This window comes from Anopheles merus, chromosome 2L, assembly GCF_017562075.2.
Source record: "Anopheles merus strain MAF chromosome 2L, AmerM5.1, whole genome shotgun sequence".
In the NCBI taxonomy this organism is placed as follows: domain Eukaryota; kingdom Metazoa; phylum Arthropoda; class Insecta; order Diptera; family Culicidae; genus Anopheles; species Anopheles merus.
This window is the reverse complement of record NC_054083.1, coordinates 8,192,183-8,201,568: the sequence shown is the minus strand read 5'-3', so window position 1 is coordinate 8,201,568 and position 9,386 is coordinate 8,192,183.

Genomic DNA, 9,386 nt, shown 5'->3' with positions numbered 1-9,386 from the left:
CGATTTCGTGTGGTGGCAAGAATGGGAGCGCACGAGGAAAACTCGCTGCATTAGTGCGAGCGAGACACCGATACCAGCATGCCGCTTCGAGAAGACCATACTGAGCGCGCAGGCTGAAAGTGAACGCACACATTTCTAACCGTCTGCCCCTGCTTCAACATGCCCCTCGCCTGAAAGTCGCACACGTTTTTATTCTCTTTGCTAGTAGGTTTGAGATGTTCGAGGTATCTTGCGATAATTTGTTAAAGATACAAATATTCCAACGAGTAGATGTTTGAGAGCTGAACATAAACATTAAGATAAGAGCTATTTTCTTAACACTTTTAAAATATTTTAATCAATCAAATATGCATTCATTCATTTTGTTAAATTGTCTTTTTTGGTAAAAACACGAAAAGAATAATTGGGGGTTTCCAGTACACTGATGTACACAAAGGTTATACGTGTAAACAATTATTCGACCGCATGTCCTTGACGCGAAACAGTGTGTTCGAGAAATGACCCGCACAGCATGCGATGAATGCAGGTATCATCAACGGTTATAGGTATCATCAACGTTTTCAAGCATCATCAACGTTTTCAAGCATCATACCGCAGTCTTGGCATTGGCTAATACAGATTAGGCAAAGGGTCTCACGGTCTTGAGATAAAGTGTAAAACTCTGTACAATATCACAATGATCACTATAACTAATGAAGATGTCGGTGCCATCCGCAGATAAATTGATATCCGATGCTGTAAACCCTTTTTCATATCGTTAATGTGCATCAAGAAAATAAATGGTCTTCGCACACTTCCCTCAGGTACTCTTAGGGTGTTCTCGACAAACTTGATGTTTTGTTATTGAATACAGTTCGCTGTGTTCTGTCTTGGAGAAAACTCTCGAACCATCGTAATTCGTTGCCTTAAATATCAAAACTCATAGACACTTTTAATAATAGTTGTCTCGAATTTTTTCCAAAAGCCCTTTAAGATCGAGGAATACAGGAATTGTAGTATTTTTACAGCCGAAAGCTACTTTCCATTTTGCCAACACTAGGTTAAGAGCTAGAGGCGCCACTAGCAGACAGTGTCATGCTACTGTCACCTAGCATCGAAGAAACACAAAAGGCTATCCATCGGCTGAAAAATAACACGTTACCCAGATTCGACGGAATTGCAATGAATGGAAGACGACTAGAAAACGAGATTCATCAAATTGTTCATGAGGTGTGGGATAGCGCATCGATGCCTTGAGATTGGAATCTCGGCATCATGTACGGCAACTACATGGGTATTACGGTGTTGAATACCGCCTATAAAATATTCTCCCTAATCCTTCAGCCACTGTGGTTGGTTTGGAGATTGTTACGGTTACCATGTAATGTGTTCGATTTTAGATACGGCCGCCATGTAATCTGATGAGCGTACATACGGTACAACTGAACGCGTACCATCGCGGTAGGTCAGTGTTTCGCTGACATGTATCGAGTTAGAATAACACTTTGTTCGAACGGACTTTTCGACACTTAATCGTCCAGGCGATCATAAAAACCTTTAGGTTTCCCTTACTGGATACGTTGGAGTTTAGAGGTCTTACCTTGCGAAGTGGGACATAACTAAACTTGTTAAAACGGTGTGGATTTTTTTGGATAACACTGGTTTTTTTTATTGTGGTGATGGTGAATCAAAAAATTAGTCCACTGTTACTGTTGATATCCGTTTTCAACTAAAAAGGCGAGGGCAGGCGCATCCTGCCCTTTTATCGCCTAACTTATCGTTTTCCCTCTCTTTCCTCTCGCTCGCTTGACTTCCCTTTCACTCTTTCTTCATCTTTCCAATTCCTCTCTCGCGCTGTGACCTGGCAGATTGTTGGGCACTCACGAGTTTCCAACAAAACTCTTTAAATGAGAAGTCGATAGATGTAGGATGGGCATAGTCCTATCCTGGCCTTGCCACGGTTGGATTTCGTTTTATTTATACTCGAATGAAGTTAAGGGTTTCGCACATTTGGTTCCGGGTTTTATGTTGGGAAGTTATTGTTTTCACGCAGCTAGTTACGTTTGTCTTTTGTTGACAAGAACGATGGTTCTTGTCAGTAAGTTCCTGTTTTGGGTTTAATGCATACACTGTTCCTGCTCTGGGTTACATACTGTTCCTGCTTATGTTGTGCGTTTCGGTTGTTTTTTGATAAGTGTGTCACATCTGTTATTTGTTTGAATGGACGGCCTGAATTCTTCCAGGTTTGATGCTATGGTATGATCTGATTTACTGAATGTGTTATAATGAATGTGTTACAATGGTGTGGTTTGGCTTTCTAAAGTGTGTTGCAATGTGTCTATATCTGATAGTGTGTATTATAGTGTTTAGTTTTATTATAAGTGTTTTATAACAGATATGCTACCATAAATTATTAATTGGAGATTTTAATGCACCTGACACTTTAAAATTTATTTGCTTTTCTACTCCCTCTAGAGGTCTTAGAAGTAGAGAGCTACTAAGAAGCCCTTTTAGATCGACTGGTTTTGGTGCAAATGATCCACTGCTCAAAATGATTGATGTTTATAATAGGTGCTGCGTCAGCATATTCAAGTTAGTTTTAGGGCCATACTTTAAATATGTACACTGTAAGCATTTAGTTATTTAGGCATACTGCCCGATAACTTAGATTTAAATAAATAAATAAATAGAGGTGGCTCTTTCGCCCAAAAGTAAAAAGTAAAAAGTAAAAATAAAGTTTTCTTTTCAACTAATCCCACAAAAAATTTCAGTTTTCTCAGCTTTACGATGGTGTAAATATTTTCTCGGTTGATTGTTCGCATGATTTTTGAGAGCTTATTTCGTTTGATTAAAAAAACTGTAATGTTCTGCTCAATTTTGAAACTTAACATAAATCAGTTCAAAACAAGGGGAAATATCGATTGATCTATATGAAATTCGGCTCAGTATACCTAGTCATTGGAAAGCAACCAACTGTATACACAATTGATCATTTAACTAAAGTTTTTAAGGAAAAAATGGTGGTGGCACTCTTGCCCCTATGGCACACTTGCCCCAAATTCCGCTACGCAAAATTCTCGAGTTTCAAGTAAGTCTTCACACTGATTCCCCGCTGCGCAAATTCCAGCAGTTTTCTGCGTAGTTTTTTGCGTCGTTTTGTGTCAAAAAATACGCTAAAAAATACGCTAGACTTCAGCCAAAACTACGATAGTCGGCGTATTTATTGCAGTTTTTGAAGGCGCGGTGAGCGAGAGAGCAAATGCGAACAAACGGCTTTCTCTATCTATCAATTCAAATTTGGCGCAATGTAATTGTGTTGGTGGATAACGATCATAATAAAGTTACACACTACATCGCGCTGTATATATCCATGAATTTGAAAGGCTCAAAGAGGTATTGGTTTATGATAATGGGAAGGAGGAGGACTTTCTGTATTGCACACATGAACTGGTGCTGCTACTCGTCTCTCTTCATTTCGTTCGTTCCACACACTACTACTCCTGCTATTGATATTGTCGCTGTATTGCTGGTGCCGTCTCATATCCGTTCGAGACTTGCGCGTGTGCAGTAGTGATGGGTAATCCGGAGCGGAGTCATGGATCAACTCCGACTCCGGTGCCCAAAATATGACTCCGACTCCGAATCATAACCGGATTCGACTCCGGATCAGTCCGGATCACTCCGGATCAGTCCGGATCAGTCCTGATCAGTCCGGATCAGTTCGGATCACTCCGGATTAGTTCGGATCACTCCGGATCAGTCCGGATCAGTCCGGATTAGTCTGGATTAATTCGGGATAATCTGATGAGTCCGGATCAATCTGATGAATACGGATGAGTCCGGATGAGTCTGGGTGAGTTCGGCTGAGTCGGAACGAAACCGGTAGAGTCCGGGCGAGTAGTTTAGGTTGACGTTGCAATTGCTAATTCTCCAAATGACTGTCATGATCGTTTAGACAATTCTTGATGAGTTCATGGACTTTCAAGTCGTATATCGAATATGTACGAAAACTGATCCGGACTGATCTGGACTGATATGGACTGATCTGGACTGATCCGGAGTGAGCCGGATTGATCCGGAGTGATCCGGATTGATCAGAAGTGATTTTCTAGCGTTTATTTTCGTTTAGTTTAATCTAGCGTTTATTTTCGACAGTGTCTTTATTTCGCGTTGGCGGTGGTCTCGGCGAAACGGGAAGGTATCGATGGCACATTTTCCAAACGTATGCGAGCTGTTCCGCAAAGCCGCAGCGACCTGGAAGGCGCCCATTACGACAGCATACGTTGTAGATTTTTTTAAACGCGTGTTGCGGTATCCTGCAAAATCTAACCATACCAATTCAATGAACTCAAACAATGAACTAATGGACAATGTAAATAATAATAATAATCTAGGTTAGTTTAGTGTAAGTTTTTTTTATAGCGTAGGTAGTAAAGTTAAATTTAGTTTCGTTTATTACTTAGTAAGTTTAGTTAGTTAGTTTTTTTGTTAGTTTTTTAGTTGAACTATTATTAAATTAATGAATTAATTCAATTTGAATTCATGAATACAAAAAATGCATTCTGACACACAGCACCTAAAATAATTTCTCATTATTTACCTTCCTGATCCGAAACACTTAACCAGGGTTTTGGGAAGAGGCATATTTTTTAAATTTATTTCTTAGCAAATGTAAGTGTGTGTCAACGGCACAAACATTAACACCCCTTCTTGTCCCGTTTCCACTGCAGCTACCTTGCACATCAGCGTACTGCTGGCGTAGTGTTGCAGTTCACCCTTATTCAAATCTACCATGTTGGCAGAGTAAATATTCGCCTCTGTTGAAAGGCAAGGTTCCGTAAAGGCAGGCACCTGTTTGAAAAACGCGTACCCCTGCACCGTACCGTCCTTGCCTGTTTTTGTGGCCGTTTCGTAACGGACCACCTCGCTCGAGTTGGTCATGAACCATTGATCGCGAAAGTTTTTTCGCAGCGCGAAGCCCTGCCGCACGGTCTTTATGGTGTCGATATCAACCGTGGGCACCGATGGTTCTTCCACAGGTTTGTTGGAATGGTTCTATGGCTCCCGGAATGAACCAACTTTTTGAGGTCATGCAAAAATGCCTAAAAAAATGAAGGCTGATATGTTTTTTAGTCCATCGAACCTGCAAACGTCATTGTAAACGTGCAGCAAGTTATGCCCGTTGCTATTCATGAGAACTGGGCTGTACAGATCTCCATAGGCTGCCACAAACCTATGCAAATATGAATCAGCCAGTTCCCATTTAGCGCGATGGTATGTGGTGGACATAAACGTCACAGCCATCATCAACAACATGAAGTGTTGGTACGCTACATCGTTAAGTCTATCCTTCAGAACAACGAAACCGGCAACTAGCAGAAACATCCTATACTCGGAAGCTTTCCAGGGATGGATGTATCGCAGGTCGCGCAGTTTACGTTGGTAATGCCTATTGGTTGGTAATGGTAATGCCATTGAAGGCAACCTTAACAGACGCAAGTGTGCCGACACTTCACGTTGCTGGCGACGTGGCAAGTAACAAGTTACGCCAGAGAAGCCATTTATCCACAAATGTAGCAGCTTTGCCTCTACGCCCTTATATATTATGTGCATGTCTTCGGCTGACACAAAATCGTCAACGATATCGCAACCTAACAGACTCGTAAAGGGCGTAGGGTTGTTGACATGTGTTGGATATTCGTCGTCCCAAAAATCCTTGAGGTTCCGAGGCGGGCATTGTTCACCATACCGGAAGTACATCCGGTGTCCATCCAACTCACCAACGATAGTGCACTTCATGCAGGCGCTGTACGCAATATGCGATTTAACACCCGAAAAAAAATACTCAAAAAAAATCAGAAATAACTCGTTTCACCGCATATAAATGTAAAGGTTAAGTGGACAAACGCATAACGTATTTTAGCCGCCCCAGTCGCTACCCCGTTGCAAGAGATTTCTTGTTACAACGGTTTAGTCGTAAAGAAAGCGTTGACTGTATATAGTGCATTTTATCAACATACCTTTAATAAATGCTCGTGCCGGAGCATCTGCAATTATTGCACGCGCTTCCACCCAGTAAGAGTGGGATTTAATTGTCAGACTTGTCACATACAGTCTGTTCATTTCGTCCACAAACGGCTGCAAAAACTTCTTGACGAATAATGGTTTTGATTCGCCACAGAATATCGCAACCGTCATTACAGGAATATGTGGAACGTTATGAGCCTGCATGAGAATCGGCTAAAATTGGGTCCGATTGCTCTTGTACAGGGGTAGGCCGTCCACAAAAATGTTCAACTCGAACCCCTCCTGAGTTGGCTGAAAATCTCTGTGATAAAAAAAAGATGAGCACATGACCAAGAACGCTGTGAGATTAATGAGATTTAAAACATTCTTACCGAAAATATGATAGCAGGCATTTTTTCACACCCTGGTACCACTGCTGCCCACCTGCGATTGGTGTAAGGGCTGTCTCCGGTGCTCCGGACACAGGCGTGTTCATCAACGTCCGTGCATCTCGGGGCAATTTGGTCAGGGGGAAGTGATGTCGCAAATGGCCCAGCAAAAGGTTCAAACTGCGATGAGTTAGTCCAGTTTGCCGGGCCCACATCCTCAAGTCATCCTCTCACGAAAGATCTCCGTACGGATGGTCTGGCATTTCCACCACGACCTGGATATCCTCCACGTCTGTATCCTCGCCGCTGCTTGCGTCGGTCGTACCTTCCTCCTCGCTTTCGCTAAGCGGAGCAGCATCGTCTGCAACATAACACATGATACACATGAGAGCACAACATAAGCAGCATACAGCATAACGATCGTTACTTACCGATCACTTCCATGGGCATCGGAACATCTTCAAACTGCACTGGCACAGCATCACGCGCTCGGTCATTTAAAATATAGTCACGAAAACCATTGTTAAACACTGATCGCTATATTCACCGTTCAGCATATAATCACCGTTCACCGATCACTTACCCACAGTCGGAGGTTCTGCCTGCTGGGCAAGAAGGAGTTCCCTTTCCACTTCCTCCAGACACTGCTTGCAGAGCCGGGCAATTGCGTGGGACATCAAGCCACTTTTCTTGTCCTGATTCGAGGCCATTTTCACGCTTTCTATAGGGAAACTTTTCACGGGAGGGATGAGCACTGGTTGTATTTGTGTTGACGTTTGTTTACATTTTCTATCGGTACCGGTACTGGTCTTAAAAATGGGCTGCACGCGAGAAAGAGATAGCACTACTCAAAGAATGACAACGCAAGACGACTGACAGCGATTGGCCGTCTGACGCACCAACACATCCAAACCTTCGACAGCGCGCTCAGGCGAGGGGTAGGAAGCAGAGCCTGGGACGGGTAGCTCCAAAGTATATGAAGATCAGGTGGTCGCATAGCCTGTTTTTTATAGCAAAAGTTGAACGTCAGTTTTTGACAGCAGGAATGAAAACATTGCACCAAACAAGCTTTCTGACGACTTGCCTAATACACAAACAATCTTATAATCTTCGTTATTTGCACTGAAATACTTGAAAAAGCACTCAAAATATTTCTTATTGTAAGCGAAATCAAATCTGAACTGATTAAAATCCATTTTTGGATCAAAATAATGCCGTCGATGAGGACACCAATGTGTACTACGTATGTGTTGCTAAGAACAAAGCGAGCCGTTTCTATGGAAATTTATTTCACCCATTCTGTCAAGAGGAACTTTTTTTGATTCCGAAATTAGTTGTCAATTTGTATGGGACGAGGCCACCTGGTCTTCATACACCTGCTGCGCAAAGCGACAGGCGAAATCATGGCATTCGGAGAATTTCATCATGCCTTCCTTTTCTGTCCAACGGAAAATTTGTCAAGCAGCTCGTCGAGCTACCCGTCCCTGGCTCCGCCTCATACCCCGCGCCTGAGCGCGCTGTCGAAGGTTTAGTTGTGTTGGTGCGTCAGACGGCCAATCGCTGCCAGCTGTCGTCCGTGCTTTTTCCCTCCATAGCGCTATCTCTTTCTCGCGTGTGATCAATGCTCATGAGTTGCTGTGGCGCTTAAAAAAGCCGCTAACAAACATTGCGGTGATGAAGTTGCATTTTCACAAATCAAACTAAAAAAGCGCAATGAGTTCAAATGTTGCAATGTAAAAATGACTAAGGAATCGCTAGCTCACGCTGGAGGGTTTGCTGTGCAACGCGCAGAACCCTAATTCGCATTAACACGTTCAGCCCGGCGCTGATTTTCATCAACATTCTGTTTCGCCGGCATCTAGAACGCAAGCTGATTGTGAAATCGGCATACTGGAAAGTCCAATGGCAGTCCCTGGGGCCTGCCATCGAACTGAACGTGTCAAGCATTAAGCATAACTTTGTTACCATAAGCTTTTGATTTCGTGTGGTGTAGATTACACATATATGCTGAGCTGTCTGCGCATCGGTGTTAGTGTGCGTGTGTGTGCAAAACTGTCGCCGAATGTATGCTCTTCCGGAATGCTATGATCTATCGGTCAAAGAAAGGAAGGTGTGCATCACAGTGGCGGATTAGGGGAATCGGGGTCCCTAGGCGAAAAGACGAGTTGATGCCCCTGTAAATGGTAACTGATGACCGCGATGAGCGGGTACTGGCACACTATACTTAAATTGCCGGCGTGGAGGGGGGGGGCATCCATGGGTCCCCTAAAAAAATTTTTTTTTGCCGGCATGGAGGGTAGGGTGGATGGAGGGTGCAAATGTTTCTCCAGCCACGGTGCCACAACGACCATTTTTCGGGGTCCTTGTCGCTAATACTCTGTCCACTTGTAGACATACGGTATACTACAGACTAGAGATCTTCGGCGACCGCCTAGGCCGCCTACCGTTAGATCTGCCGCTGGTTCATGACGGTGTTTTTTTTATTGTGAAGATGCATCCTTCCCCCTGCCTGCAGCGTATGCATCGGACAGGAGACAGTGTGGCAGTTTGCAAGTTGCCCGCTGGATAAGAGTGGTTTCGCGGCACCGCCATCATTCCGTACATCTTAACAGCATGCCCGTCGTAGGTTCTAACCGCGCATGAACCGTCCGCGGTAACAAGAGCTGACTATCCGGCTACGTGGTATTCAAGTTCTGAAAAGGCCTGCATGGTCGCGTAGGCCGTAATGACAATAATAATAATAATAATAAGAAGAAGAAGAATAAAAAGAAGAACTTAGCATAGCAGTCCACACTCGGGGAAGGTTTTTGTTTTGACTTTGTTGCTGTCGGGCTACCACTGTGGCGCGACAAATCAACGGAATGCAATCGATCAAAACATGAATCTACCGATCCAAACCCATTCCAAGGCATTGCCGGTCAATCGGCGTCATGGTAATTACTCCAAACCATCAAGCCACCAGATTCTGGACGGACATGTGCAGCACCATACGCGTACCGTAATAAACAAATT